At 43.5% G+C, this 22606-nt stretch overlaps 1 protein-coding gene across 2 annotated transcripts in view; it reads left to right on the forward strand.

Moving 5' to 3' along the window:
* The first annotated feature begins 13095 nt into the window (after nucleotides 1-13095).
* Nucleotides 13096-22606, forward strand: part of LOC134519826 (myelin-oligodendrocyte glycoprotein-like) — a 34981-nt gene continuing 25470 nt past the window's right edge. For both annotated transcript variants that reach the window (XR_010072311.1, XM_063344508.1), the window contains exon 1: nucleotides 13096-13210. The gene's annotated coding sequence lies outside the window, so the exon portion shown is untranslated. The remainder of the gene's footprint in view (nucleotides 13211-22606) is intronic.

Consider the following 22606-nt stretch of genomic DNA (forward strand, 5'->3'; position numbering starts at 1 on the left):
TGGAAGGGACCTTTAAGATCACTGAGTCCAATCATTAACCTAACACTGCCAAAACCACCGGTAAAACATGTCCTAAGCACCATGTCTAGCCATCTTTTAAATACCTCTAGGGATGGCGATTCAACCGCTTGACTAGGCAGCCTGTTCCAATGTTTGATAACATTTCTGTGAAGAAGTTTTTCCTACTATCCACCCTAAACCTCCCCTGGTGCAACTTGAGGCTGTTTCCTCTTGTCCTATCACTTGTTACTTGGGACAAGAGACCAACCCCCACCCCACTACAACCTCCTCCTTTCAGGTAGCTGTAGAGAGCGATAAGGTATAGTGGCTCACATGAACTACAATGTCCCAAGCAATTTAAACACACACACACACAGGAAAGCACCGCTTGATACGGCTTTGTGGGAAGACTCTAAGAAATGGACTCACTTTCACAGAAAAGCGAAAGGCTTTCGTTGTGGCACAGCTGGTAAACCACAGATGGAAAGTCCCAAGAGAGAACATGTGTTTCTACTTAGTGGTCTGAATCCATCTGTCTTGTAGTCAAATTCATTATTTAAATCTTTTCACCTGTGAGAGTGAAATATCTCTTTTGCTCAAAAATGCAGTCCTTTCTTCCACTTCAACACCCCTGACTCCAAACACTTATCTCAATAGCCCCTCGTGCTACGTCAAAGAAACTTTATCTGTTGCTTTTCCAAATTGTAAAATGAATCCTTTTCATATTCATAGCAACTATGCGCAAATGTTCACATTACCCCATGAGGGTAATCCCTCCAACCTCTCTCTTCTCCAGGGCAAGAGAAACTGCTCTAAAGAATAACTGAGTACAGCCCAACTCCAGAGGGAGAGGACCTGCACTCATACCATAGAAGTTAGGTAGGCTCTTGGGACTCCTCCTCTCAATGTGCGATAAAGCATTAAGACCTCCACCACATGCACTGGATGATACGGGACGCAATCATTGTAAGCCGGTCCCCATCTGAGAATTAGAGAAGCCACCTCACAAGTTCTTTGAGGTGATCAACTCTGCACCTGGCAGCCCAGGGAATTGCAGGCCACAGACCAGTAGCCTCCTTCTCATTCATCTTTCAAGACACACTTACGCGACAACACGTCAATTTGCACAATTGCCGTCCAACACAAGAAAAATGCTTCCAGCACTTCATGCATTATCAGCACCATTGATGTGCTTAAGTAGTGCAACCGAAGCAATGCCCCACGCTGCAAAACACAAGTCCTTGGAAATTACTCATGACTTTACTATTAATCACAAACTCAAGTACTTTGTTAGGAAAGAGCCTGTCTCCCATTTTAGTCTGGCATATAAAATTGCTGTGTATGGATAGATGCTCTTATATCAACAGAGGCTCAGGCTGACCTTCTAACTTGCCCAAAATAGGTCCCAACAGTTTAATAATAAAACACTATTTTGTTTTCCTGCGATTACAAGAGGTGCTGCTTCGGGGCCATTTTATAATTGGAAAACTTAGACACAGAAGTCACATGCTCAGGGTCACAAAAGGCTGACGTGGTGCTTGAACTCACGGTCTCCAGAATGCAGAGACCTTCTCTCCTTTCACTTGCTGGACTGGAAAGTCTACCTCTGTGCAGCGTTCACCCCCGTAGACACCGTAAGTCAACAAAAGCTGTTTGCGGGTTTTGAATAGGATTGCATATAAACTGCCAGACTATGCTCTCGTATCTGTTGAACAGAAAAAGTCTGCCCTTAAAAAAATTGGAAAGAGGAAAAAGATAACAAAACGTCTTTCAGTTGAGACCGGAAAACTTTTAAGAATGGGTCAGTAACAAGCAATACTAATGCAACCATAATGTGGACCAACGGCGAGTGTTAACATGTCCTTCTTGATTTCTTCCGCCAGGAGATCTATGCTGTCATATATCATTGCTGTTACAAGGCTGAATGTGTAGTTTTGAAACAAAATCAGGTTTGCTTGCAAAAAGTCCTTTTTCACAGCATCATGCTGGATGGGAGGCAATTCCATTTCTCTCGATTCATCTCTTCATCGGTCACGCCTACCATTATTATTTTGCCTCACTTCTGAAATCACTACTGCAAGTCACAGTAACTGAAAAGAGGTCAAGAGATAAAGGCATAAGATGTCTGAACTATTGCACTGTAAAAAAAAAAAAAGCACTGTAAAGCACTGTAGCTGTTTTGTGTTAACAAGGCAAACACAAAGTACCTTTATCACCTTATTGGAAGTCTTATGAGCCAGCTGAGATTAGTCTGATAACCCACCAGTGACTTTATACTCTGTGTCAGCAAAGGAACAGAAGTCCTATCATAAACCTGGTCTTTTAAGGCCCATTCTTTGGTTTTCCGTATGCATGCTCATGTTTTCATATCTATCTGTCACTACCTGCAGCACAGAGGGTTGCTGTCTTATTTAAGATACATTACCGAATTCTCTTGTCAGAGCCATGAGAAAAATCCAGCCCCGCATGGGTTCCTGATCTCCTGAACCAGGCAACAGCATTGGCCAGATAATGACCGTCCTTTCCAGGGACATTTATTGACTGTTTCTACACAGGGCGAGGCAGGGACCCAACACCCCAGGAAGGTCTCTCAGACTCCTGGCACCACCTCACATGTGAAGCACGCCCAAAAACCGAAGGGCCTGGAGAATGAGAGGAAGTGGCTGTGGAGACAGGCGAGTCTCCAGGGATCCCAAGGCCAGGGTGAGCCGCCGTGCCAGGTCTCTATCCAGCAGGCAGGCACCCCATCAGGAGTCCTGGCACGCCAGGGCACAGCTCAGCTCTGAGAAGTGCCTTTGAGCAGAAAAAAGCAAAAGAATAAATAAAAAAACCCCACTGAACTCTACACATCTGTTCTGTTTAACTTCAGATTATTTTTTTTATTTAAAGTTGATTTTTTCATGGCTACCATAAGGCAGACAGGGGCCTGTCAAGGTATTTCTCATGGAACAATTTGATCCAGCTGAGAGCAGGAACAAGAAAGAAAAGGAAAAAAAATTAAAGTCTTTTAATGTGCTCCAGCCCAGTGACACTCCATCAGACCTCTGGGGATAAAGATCTGTGTGGGAAATTTATTTTTTATTTTTTTTTTATTTAAAAAAAGTATCCCTGGATGGCTGGAATTATCAACCACAAAAGCCACCAGGCATGCAGACAGTGAGCCAGTGCCTTTTGTTAGCATTTTTTGGCAACATGGAGACTGATGTTAGACTTCACACAATGTGTTTTAGCCTCACTTTTGAGCAATTCTTATTGCGTCACAACATATCTGGATAGAAAATTCTTTCTAAACAAACAAACAAAGTCAAACAAACTGTTCCTCAGAAACAGAAAACTTGGCAAAAGAAATCCACTAATTTCTCCAGCTGCTTTTACTGCATCAGCAGGCCTTCAAGTTTTGGGAAACAGGAGTAGGTATTCCACGTATCAAATACTCCTGCTGGTAAGAACCAGTTTTTGCATTAAAACTGGTCTGCATTTAACTGGTTGAGCACCCCGTAGCCGCGTGGGATCCCAGGCAGAGAGGTGTGCCCCCACCCACATACTTTTCAGAAGCCTTTGGGGTTGGGTTGGAGGGCAGGGGAGGAAAGGAGTTCTGTTTTGTTTTAGTCTGTAGGCAATGCTGCTCCAGACAGCTTGGAGAAACCACTGAACTCATGCACCGAGGCAGAAGCCAGGTAAGAAGTTTGCTTTGAAGCTGGAAACTGACCCTAACCCCCTCCTGTGAAGGTCTGGCTGTACAGCCCAGCACTCCAATACATTGCTCACTACACGTTTTACAAAGCATACTATAATCTTAATCATCGCACACCCAGGCACTGGGATGGGATAGAGCACTCAGCCTGGAAATATCTGTATAACATCTCTGTCGGTGGGAAACTCCATGCAAGCAGTCAAGTGTGAGGCACAGAGGTAAGCGCAACGGAGCATCATCCCAAAGTGTCTCTGAACAGAGATAAAGGGCAATGGAGCAGCACACCAGACGCAGGGCAGATTTTACAAGGAGATGAATGAGAAAGCAAGCGGCTCCTGCAAGGAACTCCTGCCCTTGTTTGAGTGGCAGGACTGCCACAGACTGAAGGAAAACACAATCCCAACGTCACTGCTTTCATTCAGACTATTTACTTTTCAAAGAAAGATTTATATCCTATCTGCCCACCACCCCAACACGTCAAAACTAGTGTCACTGTTGACTGCCAAGACAGCACATACTTGTTTTGCCCTCTTGAGTTCCTGCTCCCTGCAGGTTGGCAGAACACCAGCAGCTTAATTACACCGGCAGATATTAGAGCCTGCCTGAACTTTCACACTAGGAAATATTGTGCTTGCTCTCGTGAAACTTACCTTAAAAAAAAAAAAAAAAAAAAAAAGAAAAATCTATACTTTCTTTCTAGGTGAAGGCCAGGGAGAGATCTAGAGAGTTCCTGCTGTAACGCTTCCCTGGTCACAAAGTCTCTGCTCACCCTGCTTGTCTATGTGGGTCACAGCCATAAAGAGGGCGTTGGACTATGAAGGCCTTTGGACACTCGCAGCATAGCAGCTGCAGCATTCCCACTATTAGACAAGTTTGTGATAGGTCAGGGGTAAATTACTGCAGATAGCATCTGCAAAACGGGCACTTTAATTGCTACTAGTATTTACCCTTCCAGTGTATAACCTCCCAGAAACAAAAAGCCCTCTGCAAAAAAAAAAAAAAAAAAAAAAAAAGCGCCATCAGAAGTGGCTGGAGCTGCAGAACTATATTTAGCAAAGCTTAAGTTTCAGCAAGATCGGAAACGGGAGTTCCTTTGCTCCCGGGACTGGAGCACCCTGCAGAGGAGGGGAGCGCTACCAGCACAGCCAGGCTGCTGCACAAGCAGGGGCTGCACTGGGTAAGGAGCTAAACCATGACATTTTGCCCCAACACACATTCACAGTTCAGTCAATCCTGGAAGGCCTCTCTCCTTTAGAGAAGGTGTGAACCAAGCTGTCACAGGGATCAATGAAAAGAAAAAAAAAAAAAAGGTTCGCATGCCTTAAGAAAAGCATTATGATTCATTTAGCCCTGGCCTTTGACAAGGGAGGCAAGGCTGGGGACATTCAAGCCCCTGTGGCTGCCAGCAGTTGTGTAAGCCACGATGGCAGACAGGTCTCAAGGTTGGCATGTAGGCTTAGATCATCAGGCAGAGCAGAAAACAGAAGAAAGCAGAGCTGCCAGTCATCCCGGAAAGCGGCCTAAAACATGAACCTCATGAACATCCCAGGCAGCCCCTCTTCCATGGTACAGAGTGGCAAACTGAACACGTGCATTTTAGCAACCCAAAAATGAGGTTTAGACAGTCACTCACAGAGGGTTGCGTTCTCGGGTGCAACAATTTCATTGCTTGTGTTTAGAAATACATGTATTAGGTTTGGCAAAACTCACACAAGATACCACACAGCGTACTTAGTGCAGCATACACCAAGTTGTAGGGTTTTTTTGCTGCTCTTGGATTTCATGGTTTCCCGGCCATGCCTAGATGAAAGAACCAGTCCTATAATTAGCCATAGTCTGACCAGCTGCATCTGAAGGATTGCAGATAGCATTATCATGCCTGCACTGAACCTCCAAAGTACCTCTGACGGAGCATTCGGTGCTTGGCTTATGCAGTTCGCGGGGCCAGAGAGAAACCCAGTTACATCCCCAAATATTTTATTATAATTGCAAATAAGCTGGTTGGAACGTGAAATACCTGCCAGAAGGTGGGTGTGCTCCCCATGCATTTCTAGACAGAGCAGAGTCCTCTCCCTACCGTTACTGAACCAGCACCATGCACAAGACCAGACCCCCCACCAACAGTTCAGCTTTCCACCCCGACCAGTCTTGTGATCCCTGTTTTGGCCAGCACAGGGTAAGACAGTAGAACAGTGGCTGTAATGGAGGAAAGAAGAAAAAAAAAGTGACTGAGAAAGAGATAAATATCAGAGACTTGCACCCTTTGAGATGTGCTTGAGTCCAGCACAGAGAGATGCAATGCAACAAAATGCTTCTTCACTGGATCACTGGAGGGATGGGGCAGCACCAGGAAATCTGGGAAGGTCAGTATACAACTGGGGGAGTGAGTCAAGCCTGTGATGACGGTTTGCTCGCCACAAGGATCTGCTGAGCACCAACCAGGCACCCCTTGCTGCAGCAAGAGCAGGTGTCCTTGCCCATCTTAGCCAGCCCTTGCCCTGCTCAGCTAACCAGGCAGGCCAGCCCATGCCATTTTGTCTAGTTTGGAGAAAAGGAGGCTGAGGCATGACCTCGTTGCTCCCTACAGCTTCCTGAGGAGGGGAACCAGAGAGGGAGGGCCTGAACTCTTCTGCCTGGTATCCTGTGACAGGACACATGGGAATGGTTCAAAGCTACCCCAGGCAACAGGCTCCCCAGGGAAGTGGTCATGGCACCACGCCTGTCAGAGGAGGAGGAGCATCTGGGCAACGCTCTTAGTTGTATGGTTTAGTTTTATGTAGTCCTGCAAGGAGCAGGGAGTTGGACACAACGAACCTTATGAGTCCCTTCCAACTTGATAAATTCTATGATTCTAGGGGAGGTTCAGACTTAACACGAGGAAACAGTTCTTTACCAAGAGGGTGGTCAAACACTGGAGCAGGCTTTCTAGTGTGGTGGCTGATGCTCCAAGCCTGCCAGTGTTTAAAAGGCATTTGGAGAATGCCCTTAACAACATGCTTTGACTTTTGGTCAGCCCTGAAGTGATCAGGCAGTTGGATGAGATGATCCTTGTAGGTCCATTCCAACTAAACTATTGTATTCTATGTCTCACATACGCTGGGAGGAAAGCAGAGATACGTGGAGCAACTTACGCTTTCAATGGCTCCCAGTGCTTGCTGCTATTCCCTAGGAAAGCCTAGAAGCCTTGTGGCAAATACAGTCATGAACACCTTTGCAGAAAAAGCATGAATCCTCCCTCCTGAGTGTCCAAGATCCAGAGCACTCAGGCAGACACCCAATTCAGAGTATTCTACAAAGAGGGGAAAAGTGACTTCACTGAGGAAACAAGCAGCTAATCAATCAGCCTGGGAAGCTTTGTCGCTTAAGGGATCAGAGTGACAAAAATAGCAAGAGATCAGCTTCGCTCTCATTCCTTTCTCACAGTCAAGCTGAATTTTCGTTCCCATTTCTGCTTGCACATTCAGGTCATTAGGCCTCAGCCACGTATGCGTATTTCTTGCCAAGTATCTCCTATTGCCAGAACTTAAAAGAACATTTCTCATCTTGGACTGCAACACTGCTGACTGTTGCCTCTTCATTTGCAAATGAACACGCTGCTTCAATTTTCGCTACTCTAGTTGCGCCATGAAAGGACCAAAGCTCAAATGGTTTGAAAGCCAGCATGAGCACTGATTGTTTCTTCATTCTCTGTGTCTGTTCGCGTTCTCAGGTAAGAATCCTAGTCACATAACGTGACCAGACCGTGGTACCTCAAATGAGCAGAAACAAGTGAAACCAGTCACAACTTGGAATGCTTCTCACCGGCTGGAAAAATCTCAGTCTACAGCCAAATCCAAATAGTAATTAGAGTACACAGATCGCAAGTGCTCACCAGCCTGGTGTAAATAGTCTTTTTGTTCCCACTCAGGCTGAAGAAGGAATAAGGTTTACCAAGATGAAGTAGAGAAGATGAGCATGGCAAGCTACAGCTACTGCTGGTCTATACTGCTTCACCCACAAAAAAAACCCTAGCTGTCTTCTGCTCAGAACAACAAATTAAGTGGAGTTTGCTTGCCCTTTCTTTGTGAAGTGAGGCTGTTTTATTATCTGGTTTATCTGATAACAGAAGGGAAGTGCGACTGAAGAGAAAAAAGCTTAAATTTATTGATAACACCAGGTAAGGTCATCAATACTAATGATTAGCATGACTTACTTTTTTGGAGTACTCCGCCAGCAGAGTCAGAAGCCGTTCTGATTATAAACACAAGCAGAGGAAGAAATACAACTAAAAGAGAACATCGCAAGGTTACAACACGCTAACGTAATACCAAAGGAAATTACACAGGTCCCTTGTCCAGTCTACAGCAGTACTTAGTTGAATCCAAGTTTATATTACAGATACTGGGAATCAAACCATATAAACCCTCCCTTCTTCCATCCGTTCACCTGTACGTGGTGAAAATAGTCTGGCTTTGACTTTGGAAAGTGTTCGATTCACAGTGTTTGAATTAGGAGATACATAGGCAACTGTTCCGTAACAAAGCTAGGAAGCTGTCTGAAGTGGATTGCTGTATTCTGTGGCAAAGATGACTGCATTTTGCTTCTGTTGGAAGCCTTTTAGCAAACATGCAGAATACAGCATTGGGCGGGGGGGGCAGTGGGAGAAGAAAAAAGAAAACACATTTCTACAACCTAGAAGCAGCATGAAAAACCTACTGATCATTTGAACACCTCCAAACACTGAAGTGAGCAGCCCCAGGGACTGAAAACCAAGAAGGCGTTAGGCAATGGTCTGTAGTACATGAATCAGCCTAAGGATTTGACATCAGCTTGGTAGCTTGTCTCAACATATCTGGGTTCTGTGTTCAGTCCATCCTAACAAGTAGGAAGTAAGACAAAAAATGCCAAGAGGCCTGTATGGATGAACAGGTAGCTGCTAGCAAAACTCAAACACAAAAAGGAAGCATCCGGAGGGTGGAAGCAAGGGTGGGTTAACCTGGAAGGAATAGAGACACTGTCTGAGCACCCAGAAACACGATTAATCAAGCCAAAGTCCACCTGGAATTGGATCCAGTCAGGGATGTCAAAGACAACAAGAAAGGCTTCTATACATACAAGGGAGACAAAAGGAAGGGAAGGCTAGGGAAAGCGTGGGCCCACTGCTTAAGGAGACAGGGGACCTGGTTACACAGGACGTGTAAGGGGCTGACATACTAGCAAGACCAGCCTTCAAGAATCACAGGCCCCAGAGACCAGGGAAGAGTCTGGAACACTACCCTTAGTGGAAGAGGATCAGGTCAGAGAGCACTTAAGCAAACCAAACGTACATAAGTCCATGGGCCTTGGCAGGATGCACCCGTGAGTGCAGAGAGAGCTGGCAGATGTCATTGTGAGGCCACTTTTGATAATCTTAGAATGATCATGGCAACTGTGAGAAGTGCCAGAGGACTGGAGAAGAACAAATGTCACTCCTATCTTCAACAAGAGCAAGAAGGCGGACCCAGAAAACTACAGGCCAGTCAGCCTGACCTCAATCCTTAGGAAAGCAATGGAGCAGCTAATCCTGGAAACCATTTCTAGGTACATGAAGGACAAGAAAGTTATCAGGAATAGTCAGCATGGATTCACCAAGGGTAAGCAATGCTTGACCAACTTGAGAAACTTCTATGATGAAATGACTGGCTTGCTAGGCAAGGGGAGAGCAGTGGACATTGTCTACACAGACTTTTTACACATCTCCCATAAGGTCCTCATAGACAAGCTGATGAAGTATAAGCTGGATGAGCAGACAGTGAGGTGGACTGAAAACTGTCTGAACAGCCCAGCCCAAAGTGTGGTGATCAGTAACACAATCTAGTTGGAGGCCAGTAACTAGCAACAGGGATCAATACTAGGTCCAGTCCTGTTCAAGACCTTCAATAATGATCCAAAGGATGGGACAGAGAGTACCCTCAGCAAGTTTGCTGATGACAAATAACCGTGAGGCGTGATTGAGAAGCCAGAGGGTTGTGCTGCCATCCAGAAGGACCCTAACAGGATGGAAAAATGGGCTGACAGGAACCTTATGCAGTTTGACAAGAAGCACAGTCCTGCACCTGGGGAGGAACAACCCCCTGCACCAGTACATGCTTGAAAAGCAGCTTTGCCAAAAGGACCTTGGGTGTGTGCTGGTGGACAAGAAGTTGAACATAAGCCAGTAATGTGCCCTTGTGGCAAAGATGACTAATGGTATCCTGGGCTGCATTAGGCAAAGTACTGGGCTCCCCAGTACAAGAGAGATGTGAATCTACTGGAGAGAGTGCAATGAAGGTCCACAAAGATGAAGAGACTGGAGTATTTCCTCTGTGAAGGAAGGCTGAGAGAACTGGGACTGTTCAGCCTGGGGAAGAGAAGGCTCAGGCACAATCTCATAAATGTATATAAATACCTCAAGGGAGGGTGCAAAGAGGATGGAGCCAGGCTCTCTTTAGTAGTGCCCAGTGACAGGGTCAGAGGCAACAGGTACAAACACCATAGGAGGCTGTGTCTGAAGATCAAGCAGGTAGCCCTGCTTGATCAGGGGGGTTGGACCAGGTCACATCCAGAGGTCTCTTCCAACCTCAAACATTCTGTGATTGTGGGAAAGTTATGCCTGGATTTTGAGAGAACATGAGCAAGTTGTATAGCCATAACAGCAGTAATCTCCTTCAGGTGACTCAACCCATTCTAAATTTAACAGGACTATGTTAGAAAAACAGGAAAAGTAGAAAGGAAAAAAATAAAAAACATTCAGTCTTATCTATCAAGATAAACAATTATAAACCAGCATTGCACCGCTGCCGGGTCCTCATTTTATTTCATATTTAGCTACACTCAGTGTAGTCACAGTACCTCACTTCTGTCACACAAGCAATTAGCAAGCTTGGAAAAAAAAAAATCAAACACAATTCCAAACCAAAAAAAAAAAAACCAACCACACACCCTGTACATAATGGTGTGGTTTATCCTGGTGAGCAATCATCACAGATCGGCATGATTTCTTTGCCTTTATCACCACAAATCAAATTAAGAGCTCTATGGCCATGCCTTGCAGACACACAACCTTCACTTCAGACCATTAGAAGACACGTGTCTATTACTACTGTATTTTTTGTACACAGAGCAGTTTTGGAAGAATGCGTTAGTAATCCAGATCCTCCTCCTGCAAGATAGGAGGACAGCAATAAGGTGAGAAAAGGATGGAAAAGAAGACAAACAGGATACCTGTGCACAAAGATGGAGTACAGCAGCCTTGCCATTCCCATGATATTTTTGCTAGATGGTACTTAATCACCATGCTAGTGCTCTTCAAAGACCAAACACAAGAAAAACGCAGAGTATTTAGTGACAAAGGACTTTAAAAAGATATGTACTGAAAAAAAGGCTATTCAAATCACTGGACACACTGAGGAATTGCCTCAGCTGATTGCTTGAATTTAGGCTGGGCTACGTGATGTCTTGACGACCTGTTCCAAGCACGTGAAGAAGGAATTAGCATATGAAGTATTAAGGATACACCTTCAAATTTCTGAACTTGGTTATGGATTGATTTTCTTTTACTTGGCATTGGACATAGCATCTGTGAGTCAAATTCCAACAGTTGCGTTAACTCGGACAATACACCTGCTTTAATTTAAGAGGAGCTCTCAGAGCAGTATTCTATCAAGAAAAGAGTTTTCAGAAGAGCGTGGGGAAAAAACCCAATACATCTTTCTCATGACATTAGTGCAACCATAGATGGTTTTGGTACTTCATCAGGAGTTTTACTCTTGGAAGCCTTCCACTTTCGTGCTTCGGTGCCAGACAGAGAATCACTTCTACAAACTCAGAAATATTTTGCATCAGGCATTCAAAGCTTTGCAAAAGTGAAGTGCCTCAGGAAATACTCAGGATCACTGTCACAGGAGAGAACGAGTAATTCCATTACAGCATCGTTTGAATGATAAACTGTGTATTGCTGAAATACGACCATAAAGCTGACTAATTTATCAACTGTTACTTCTCAAACCATTAAGAAGGGGGTTTTTTTGTTGTTGTTTTCTAGCATAATGAAAGATGATTTCCTAGAGTTTCTTCAGCTATTTAACTTCTGGCTTAATACTAAAAAATTGAGACTTACTCTAAAGTTTAAGCAATTTTTTTTTGTATACGAGTGTTACATATTGATATTTAAATTTATCCAGCGTGATTAAGTAGCTAGAGGAGGAGTTGAGATGAGTGACAACAGTGTTTGGAATACTAATTATTTTAAATCAATTGGTATGCCGTTTATGGCACGTTTATATAATGAAAAGTTCAACACTAACAGTGCATTATAGGTGTGTACACAAACACACTTCTTAAAATAAAGGGAGATGTCAGAAGGATTAAATTCAATGCAAGACACAGGAACCAGAAACTGGTAGTTTAAAGACAAGAGTTGAACAGAAGCCACCTAATATATTTTTCCACTTATGATGTGCGAGTGCTGAATTGTGCAATTATGCAAATCTGTGCAACAAAACTTCAGTGAAGCAATGGCCATGCTAGCAAATGCCCATAGAAAGAAAACTTAAATTCCTTTATGAAGTGATATAGCAAGGCATGCCAGGCACCCACACCCAAGTAGACATTTCATCAAGACGCAAGCAAGGAGAAAGAGAAAGGCTTCTACCACGGCTGTCTGAAAACATAAGGGGTAAAACGTTGCTCAGTACCTGTGCATCAAAAGCGGAGAGTCAGAGAAACAGCAGTGCTTGACTGCAGAGAAAACAAGAGACAGAGCTTTTTTGACAGTGTAGAGTTTGGAAAGGTATGCTTAGAAACTGCAAGTGGTAGCTCCTGTGTTCAGGTGAATAGGATGCTAAATACATGAATGTCAGTTAAAACTAACTGTAAGAAGAGATATTTTTGGGTTGTGTTTGTGTTGGTTTTTTGTTTTGGGTTTTTTTTGTTTTTTTGTTTGTTTTGTTGTTTTTTTGTTTGGGTTTTTTTTTTTAATTATTGCCTTTTCCCAAAGGAAAGAACCAAGCAAAGTCTAAAGTGCCTGTTTGAGCTAACAGGCAAGAGTTGTTTCAGAAGCGTTACCAAAATCCTTATTCTGAACATCTTCAAGTGGCACATTCATGCAAAAAAAAAAAAAAAAAAAAATGCTTCCTGACAGGGACATATGTTTTATTAGACAAAAAGTAGCTATTTCTCCTAGAAAGCACTGCAATACCAGAACGTTGCATTAAACTGCATAAGCAGCTAAAGCTTGGGAAAAGCTGAAAAGTGAAATATTGAATGTTCCTGAGCTTTTACTATTGGTAAAGCGGTAGCTAGCAAGTCCTTACGTCAGCTGAGCATGCTACAGTGAGTGCCGTCAATAATTCCTTTTCTAATTCCTCAGCTAGTCAAGAAACATAGCCCTTGACATCCGAGTCATTGCTCCACATCCTGCCCTGCTTCAGCACTTCCTCATTCAAGGCAGAGGCTCCTCGCAGCAGCAGGTCTTGGATCTCAGCACATTCAGACAAGATACTGAGAGATTCCACATTGGTAAGTAAATGATTAAGGTTTCTGTCCTGTACTAGAAAGTGCTAAAACTACAGTATCTGGGCTATGGCTTTTTAGCTAAGGTCTTTTACAATTGCTTCAAATGATATGGACATGGGAAAAAATGAAAAAGAAACAATCTTTGTTTTAGTTTGGTTTTGGTTTTTTTTTTTTTTCTTTGTCATAAGTGGCAGTTTGCTGGAGAGGAAAAAATACAGATTGAGGGGTTTTCCCAGTTAAAACGTTTCGGATCTGTAACTGCCGACTGGCAGCTGGGGTGCACTTAAACTGCAAAATGAGAAGTGAGGCTGAGGCTGCCATAAAACAAAAGGCAGCTTTCACCTGACACCCCGGAAGGCATCTCCAGCTAATTTACTCACCAAATACAGTTTTGCCTTTATTCCTGCTCTTTATCCTTTTGCTTTTCTTTAGTCATTAAACTGACACGCTGAGAGAAGTGACTGAACAGGGAGTTTCAGTTTAGTGAAGTTCAGAGAATGAACAGTAGGCTGAAAATGAAGCCTCAGCTGAGTAAGAGAAAAGGCTCAGGCAAAACATTCAGCACACTCGTCACACCAAAACCGAAACCCTCCATAACTCTGCAGGTTCTGAATGGTCACTGTTTACAAACTGACAGGGTGTAACAGCAGCTAAAAGCCCCCATGAGAGGAAGGTAAGGAGTCCCATTATACTGAGCAGCACACGCACAATCACAAAGTCAGCGCTGCACAAAACTCGAGGTCTCAGTTTGCAGCTAGAGAAGGAATCAAGTGCAAGAGCGAAGAGATAATACAGAGGGCAAGCAACCGCATAGGAGGATTTACCCAAGTTGTGAGTCACCGTGGTTTCTGTGACAAGTGTTTGCAGATTTTGAAAAAAAAAAAAAGGATAACAAGATATTGTTGCACAAGCACATTTCAGACAAACTTGTTGCCTTCGAGTTTTAATGGTAGGTCTATATTAGATGAAGAAAAAAAGAAAAACACCACACACAACAACAGATGTACATACCAGTCCATTTAAAACAATTTTTCCATTTTAAAATCTATTTTTATTCTTGATAACTTTTCCCTTCTTCAGGAGGAACAGTACCCACCAAGGTAATGCAGGAAGGGAGGACAGTAGAAGAGAGTCACCTTGGAAAAAGTACAAAGCAACTGATGTCACAAAGCCCAATTTCTCATACCTCTATGCAAACTTAGAATTCAGGCCCCTCAAGAGCCAGCTCATACCAGACAATTTTGCCTTTTGAAGACTAAATTGACAGAAGTATTTCACCAGTTGACTAAAACTGAATCCTGAGTAAGCAGTGAAACTACACAGCTATACATTTCAGTTCTCATGAAATCAAAAAAGCTTGCTATTGTTTTAAGTTTAACTCAACAATACAAGTGTAAGCATCATAAAGGTAGAGATCAGCACAGATTTTTCCTCATAGAGAAATTAAGTAGTTATTTCTAGAAAGGGAGAAGAGATGGTAGAAAGTTTTCATCTCCAAGCCCTCCTCTTGTAATGCACACCATTTACCAAGATGAGCACTACAAAAAAGTCGTCTCCAATTTGCAGTCTCCAGTTATGAAAGTCCTAAAATAAGATTTGCATTGACTGTATACTACATCCAAGAGACTGATCTTTTGGTGCAAGTCACCACTTCTTGACGTTTTTTCTGCCAGAAAAGCCATTCATGTGAGGGAGGCTGGAAGAACATTTTACACTTCAAAAGAAATATCCTGTATATTATTAAAAAAAAAAAAAAAAAACCAGAAAAAACAACTACACACAACAGTGCAGTGAACTCTTTAGGGGGGTGGTTGGCTTTTTCCTACCTTGTCATTGTAGGTAGCATCTACAGCTTACTGCTAGCACAAAATAGACGTGGACTTGTTGGAGGTGGTCCACAAAAATGGTCAGTGGGCTGGAACACCTCTCCTGTTAAGAAAGGCTGAGGTAGTTGGGGCTGTTCAGCCTGGAGAAGAGAAGGCTCCAGGGAGACCTTTTAGCAGCCTTCCAGTACTTAAAGGGGCTTTAAGAAAGATGAGGAACAACTTTTTAGTAGGGGCTGTGGTGACAGGACAAGGGACAATGGTTTTAAACTGAAAGAGGGTAGATTTACATTGGACACAAGAAAGAAATTCTTTACTCTGAGGGTGGTGAGACAGTGGAACAGGTTGCCCAGAGAAGTTGTGGATGCCCCATCCCTGGAAGTGTTCAAGGTCAGGTTGGATGGGGCTTTAAGCAACGTGGTCTACTGGAAGGTGTCCCTGCCCATGGCAGGGGGGTTGGACTAGATGATCTTTAACATCCCTTCCAACTCATTTATGCTTTTATGGTTAGTATTTAAGAATCCTTTGAAAAAATTGAGCTGGTTTCTCTCTCTCTCACACCCCCAGCTACATTCCTTTTCTGAACTGTGTTACAGCCTTCCCTCCCACTCAGGGTGAGGAGTCTATAGAGCCAACCACTCCTGTGGAATCTGAGCATTCCTAAACATACACAGAAGGTGGCAGTCCAGTCCAGGTGGCAAGACATCACAGGAACGTGTCAATAGCCAGAGCTTTGTTTCAACAGGTGAGAGAAAGGAGGAGAGGGAAAAAGCCTCTGAACAATGAGATACTTTTCTGCCATAGTCCATTAAATACACATACACACACTTATTCGGTGAAATATCTCATTGAACACTGACAATTTTCAGAGGCATGCAGGAATATGTTGCAGATGTACCTGCAGACAGATTTTTCAGAGCAGCCTAAGCCCTGGGGAGTTCCAGTCATTGATTTCAGTTCACATCTGCCTACGTGTCTTTAAAATGGCACCTCAGCACCTTCAGGCACATCTTAAGCGTACGGCAAGGCATGGTGCAGAGGTGCCTGTGCTAACAAGGTCTGGAAAAGTTCCACTGCCTCTGTGTAGTGTTGCACTGGCACGAATTCCCTGTGTTGATGGGGAGTTACTAGTTGCAGCTTCTCATCATGCTCACAGGGCTGTGCTGCTCTTGGCCCAGGAGAGGAGCTCAGATCAGGCTGCGTGGGCACCCTGGGCTGCTCAGCCCTGGCCCGAGGCATCCATACCACCTATGGTGGATAGGAGAGGCATAGCAGAACTCACACTGGCTCGGGTTTTTAACTGTGTTTATTGCTCAGGGGGTAGAAACGAGAGGTTGGTTTTGATGGTGGAGTTTTTGGTTTCGTTTATATATTTTTAAGTTTTCCTTTTCCTTCCTGCTCACCTAGAGCACTGAACAAATAAAACTATAGCCGTCTTCAGCATCACTAAAAGGAATCTCCATTTTATGCCAGTAGCAAATTCCAGATTTGGTTGTTCTCTCAGCTGCCTTTTCCTCTATTGTCCCTGTATTTTCTTTTTTCTAAACTCTGATTCCAACCACCAGACTTTTCTACCAGTCCATCCTATGCTAGTTGCTGAAGTCATCTGTAACAGAATAAAATAAATTGCTGGTACTAGGACAGTTTCTTCAAGGAGGTGCCCAATAAGACTGAAGGAAGAAAGTGCGTAGCCCTTAGTCATTATCTGGTGCAAGATGCCTGCTGAGTAAGGGAGGAGGGGTAAAGAAAGTTAAGAAACAAAAAACACAAATTAGAGAAATTATAATATATTCTAGAATATATACAAGTCCTTAAATGCAGAGGTCTCCATTTCCCTGCCAGCCCCCAGGAATGCAGACTGTTCAGAACAAGTCTGCCTCCCCAGCACATAAATACGTAGCTAGCCCAAGGACTCCAAGCTAGACAGTTTCCGGGCATGGAAAACTGACTTTGTGCATGTTAAACTATGTGACTTCTTACAAGGGATGTGACCACACTCTAAGTTCAGTTAAGATTTCCTAACATCCCAGAGCCATCTGTCTTAAAGCCGTACTTTTCTTTTTAATCATCCATCTGTGGGTTACCACTGTTTGGTTTTGTTTTTAAAGCAACCACAGGAAAAAATTTCCCTCAAGGCACAGCAGAAAAGCTCAACTCACCACAGCTTTTCTGGTTACAACATAGCAGCACCTTTGGCAATAGATACTGCTTTAGTTCAGGCACCATCTCAGAGCGTCCACCTCCTTGCAGGTGTGCGTGAGGGACACCCTTGAACCCATGTTGTCAGCCTCCTGCCTTGCTAAGCTTAGCGCATAAACTCCAGCAAGCGCTGCCTGTATATGATTTGCTTTACCACATCCTCTGGACCCTTTACTCTTAGCGTCAGTGAAGGTGACTCGATGATGCGCTTTCACAGACAGAGACTCGCTCTGTTAGCGGATAGGACAACACCCAAGCAAGACTTCAAGAGCTGTAAAATGTCATTTGCACATATCTACAAAGGTGTCAAGAGCTAACACCAAAACCTACAACCGCAGGATCCATATAACAATTTGCCCCTGGAAAGCAGAATTATTCAACGCACACAGGCAGCCAGCCCACTACCGAGCAGCAGGCATTAAGGCAGCGTAACAGTAAGAGCACTCAGTAGCATCCCAAAAGAGGGCACCTGCAGTGGCTGAAACCACAGGACTCTGTGTCATTTGCAAGGATTGGTTTTAAGTATTTTAGCTTTGGTTGCCGCAGTTTACCAAAGTTTCACTCCAAACTGACTTTTGTTCTATAAGGGAATGGTGGTGACTGGTGTAATTTAGCTTTTGCTTGGTGTAGTTCAAGAGTGCAACTATAATGAAGAGCGGGGATGATGAGAGAACTAGCAAATTATTCATCTAGAGAACACTAAATTGTAGAAATAATTTTAAAAATCAAACAACTAGTTTTACATGCAGGTATTTTCCTCTCACACCTCCTTGTGCCTACATTATTATGCAGTTTTCTGTATTATTTTATCTCACTTAGAATTTCCTTGCAAGACTGCTGGAAAGACTAGGTGCAATGCGATTAAGGAGACTGCCATTTGCTTAATTTTTTTTCCCCTTCAGTTTATTCATGAAGTTAGTTAGTTGTAGAGTCCAAATGTATTTCTCAACTAAGTGCATTTGAAGTATAGTCTCTTCACCTCTGGCTTCCCAGATGTCATTTCCTAACATCCAAGTTTCCTCATGTTCTACATTGCCACGTGCTTAATTTCTGAACCAGAACTTTGTTTTTGTAAAAGCAAACTTGCTTTCAGCTTCTTTCTCAGTAGCCTTGCCAGAGCAAGGTCAGCTGTCACCCACAGTTAGAGAGCCATCTGAGCTAGAGCCAAGCAGATCCCTGCCATCATTTCTGAAGAGATTATTATTTTATTTTGACATCAGCAAAGAGAATAGCATCCAGAACTCCCTACATTTCCCTTGCTGAGGCAGCCCAGCTTAAAACTTGGTTGTTCTTTTTAAAGAGTAGGTTTACGCAGCCTATGAGGAGTTGCTGCATTTTGCCTTCTGCAACATTGCATTTGTGCAAAGCCACTATTGTGTACATCTGCAGACTCAGCATGTTTCAGCTACCCGGCTTTGGAGGAGATGGCATTATCTTTTTCTTCCCTCTTATAGGAAAAAAAACAACCAGCACAAACAACACTGAACTGCATCCAAAACACACTTATTTTGCAGTTACCATGAACTCTTATTTCCCGGAAGGTGACAATTTCCTCTTACCCAAATGCACTGCGCTACCCAGAGAAGGGCATAGCTCGCAAATAGTTATGACGAAGGAAATCTGCCCAATAGCCACATTCTTCCCTTCCACTCACCAGAAATACGCATTTAGGACTTCCAGAAGAGGTGGGGAGGGAGAAGATGCCCAGGAGCATTTGTGAAATCCAAGAGGCAGATGACAACAGGGGGTGTCACCACTTTTCCAGCTCTACCACATATCCAGCAAGGGCCGTTCCACGGTCAAGTCACTCCCATGCACTCCTCACTCAGTCACCCATAGCAATGCTTCTGTCTACTCAGGCTGCAAGCTAAGTTTTCCTTGCAGCTGGCAGAATTGCAGCTAGTTAGCAGTGCTGCAGAGTTTGGCACAGGCTGACCCCACTCTGACCGCTGCCTACACCAACTCCTGCCCTGCCACACACTGCCCATCTCTTAGCAAAATGCACAGCGGTGGCTTAAAAGCTGACTCAGACATATGCACATCCTGCAGCAACTGCATTGGAGTAATACTTCCAAGAGATTTTTTTGAAAGCAGAGTGTGATACTATAGGAATTTGAGGCCCCTTCATGTTAGGATCTATAGAGTATAAGCTATTAGATCTTCTATCATCTCCTATAGCAAAATTTATATTCTTTTACAGAATGATTTTTTTGTTTGAGATGAGGAAGGAATCTTTCCTGACAAGAAAGATTGCAACAATATGCAGTTGAGAGGATGGGACTGAAAAGTCCCTGGGGTACCCACGTTGTGCTGCACCTCTTGTATTTTCCAAGTCCTCTGCTTGGAGAGAGGGAAGAAGAAAAAAATTAAAAAATTTTGAGGCTAAAAGGTTTCCCTGGAAAGATCTCCTCTGCCAGACAGGCTAGGAAATAGCCAAGCTAGAGAGTCAGGGGCCAGCATTTCATCTGTGACTAAAACTCATACAAGTCCCTATAATATATCACTCATTTCAGTACCTCCTCCCTCATTTCTTCATTCCTCACAGAGAAATGAAGCAGAAGAGTGTGTTCATTTATACTAGAGCGCTGTCATCCACCCAATAAGTATACTCGGGGGAAACCCAACTTGATAAACAACTCTTGGGTCCACAGTTAAGGTCCATTAAGGCCAAAGAGAGAAGCAGCACCTTGCTGAGCACGGGGTCCTATTATGGCACCAGGATGTGGCTACACTACAGTCTAGATGAAGCCTTAATAGCCTCAAATCAAAATACCTAATTAAAGAGCTAGCAGGGTTGTATGGGAAGTCTGGCTGGGGGATCTTTGAATTTCCTCATGGGAAACTTCTGTCCTCAAAGATTATCTATCCTCCACACAATGAGTTTCACCCTTTGAGTACCTCACTACAGCTGCAAGTTTCATGGTGGTCATGGTATGAAGCCTTCTGCATATTGCTTTCACAGATGCAGCTGAACACCTTGATTCAGATGTAAAGTGACATGCACAATCTGATATATGTCAGGGCAACTCTGCTGACTTGACACGGTTGGCAGTATGTCCCTACCTCACCCCAACTACAGATCTAGTCCATGCTTCAGAGTAAGGTAGAGAAAGATCTAAGTTAGGATAGCCTTTATTAAAATGCAGTTTTTGTTGTCTTGGGTCCCATTTTCCCTTACTTTTCTTCTGTGTTGAGAGAGGAATAAACAAGTTTCTACCCAGGAATAGTCCTTGTGTCATCTCCAAGGGGTGTAAAAATGCTATTTCAGCTCCAATCCTCCTTGCATTTGCAGCCCATGGTACCGGAGATTTTTTGGTGGAGCAGCTGTAAGAAATAAGGCACAGCTGAGGTAACACAAGTCATGGCTAAGATCACCATCAGCTCACTGCCAGCAAGGTGCAGATCAGAAACACCCTGTGGCTTACCCTGCTTAGGCCAGGGCAAGTATTTCATCTCTGGTGGCCCCAATGCCTGGGGAGGGGGGTGGTGGCAAGGCTGCAAAGCTAATCCTCAGACATTTTGCCTACCCTGAACATCTGCTTAGAAATAGGGTTGCTTCAGTCCCGAAAACCTCCGTGTTCCACTTCAGAGCTGCTCTAAGGAGTTCGCTGTCCCTCTCCAGCAGCCACCTCAACTTCATCTCCCAAATGACTGTTTACAGCGTGAATGAAGGATTATGAAAGACCAACATGTAGCACTCCTAGGACTGTTTATTTAGATGACTGAAGTAAGAGTGCTGCAGTCAGCTCTGAGGTCCGCAAAGTCTGAGGCCTTGTAAGATACATAACTAATGAGGCTCTTCAAATCCCTTCTGGTAAGTAGGACAGGGATATAAGGGCTTTGAACTGCAGGCATGAGATCAGCATGTTAACATCTAGAGAAGATTTCCATGAGTGGTCAGAGGAAGTGGTTCAAAACTAGGCCACTTAAAGTTTACATACTTTGAGTGCTTTCTATGAAGGATTTCTCCCTTGTGTTCAGCTCAGAAGCTTCTGCTTTGCTTAACAGTTATCAGTTAGAGCACAGTACAAATCACACTTAATAATTGCTAGTTAAGTCTCCACAAACATGTCAGCAAGGGGAGGAAAAAAAAAAAAGCTTGTTCCATTACGCATTCTCACAATCAGACATTTGTGTCTACAAAAAGGGCAGCCATAATGTTTAATGCCATTTAATAGTGATTTAAAGATCCAAACAAAATATTCTGTTTGCCTGCATTATAACGAGTCCTCAAGATGGTTGGCAGCTGCCAGTAAACTAAATACAATGCCACATTGAATCAATCGGCTCTTTGTACTTTCCTGTCTGAGGATATCACATCCCTTCCCCTGTAAGGGTTAGGTATGCAGTAGGTTGCACAGCAAGTCCCGTTAAGCACTCTTCTCCCTGCTTCCCCAACTGAAATTACAAGATGCAGTTTGGTTAAGCAGTAGGTAATCTCCACATTCCCATCATCTAAGACCAATCAACTTAAGTTCCCGGTGAATGTATCAGCTTTTTTACTAATAAGCAAATACAAATAGGAGAAGGAGTCCTGTCTTTCTAAATCTAAGTTTCTGTATAGTTTTGACTCCAAGCTTAGTCATTTTTGAGGCCCCAAGTCTTGTCATACATTACCACAAATACTCAGAACTCAGGCTTTGGCCACCTCCAAAAGATGGGGTTTTCATGACTTGTTAGCGGCAAGAGAGGATGTGGATTCAGGCAGCCCAGCTGTAGGAAGCCAGGGTGGCTCAGGAAGCACATCTCTTCCCAGCAGCAATAGGAAGACTCGCTGAGTTGCTACGTCTATCAAGACTAACAGGAAGGGGTATATTACAGTGACAAAAATCCTCCTGGTTACAGCTTTATTAGACATCTCCCTAGAAGTGTCTACTTCCCTAGAATGTGATGGCAAAGCAGAAAGTCAATTGTTTACTTTAGCAGGAACAGCTGTGCATTTGATAACATTGTGTTTCAGGAGAGTTTGACTGTATCAGAAAAGCACTCATAAGTACTTTGAGACATGCGAGACTGGACAGCCCTTCAATCCTAACAAAATATCCACAGCATACTACAAGGTGCCGGAGAACCTATCCAGATACGGTGCTACCTCTATACTCTGTGCACAGATAATACTCTTTTAAAGTATTTGGCCTATGATTTTAAGTGGATCTTCTGCAAGAACTGAATAAAGGAAAGTAGTCTTTTTTTTTTTAAAAAAAAAAAAAGCGCGTAAGAATTTTTAGTTAAAGAAACCCAAAGACAAACAATGATCTCTCACACAAAGAAACACTTACAATCCTTTCAGCTGGTATTTTACATGTCTTGCTCTAACTTAAGGAAAGCAGGACTATTCACTGATGTTTACAGTTCTTAGAATGTGTATCATATGACC

This window comes from Chroicocephalus ridibundus, chromosome 1 (assembly GCF_963924245.1).
Source record: "Chroicocephalus ridibundus chromosome 1, bChrRid1.1, whole genome shotgun sequence".
Classification (NCBI taxonomy): Eukaryota; Metazoa; Chordata; class Aves; order Charadriiformes; family Laridae; genus Chroicocephalus; species Chroicocephalus ridibundus.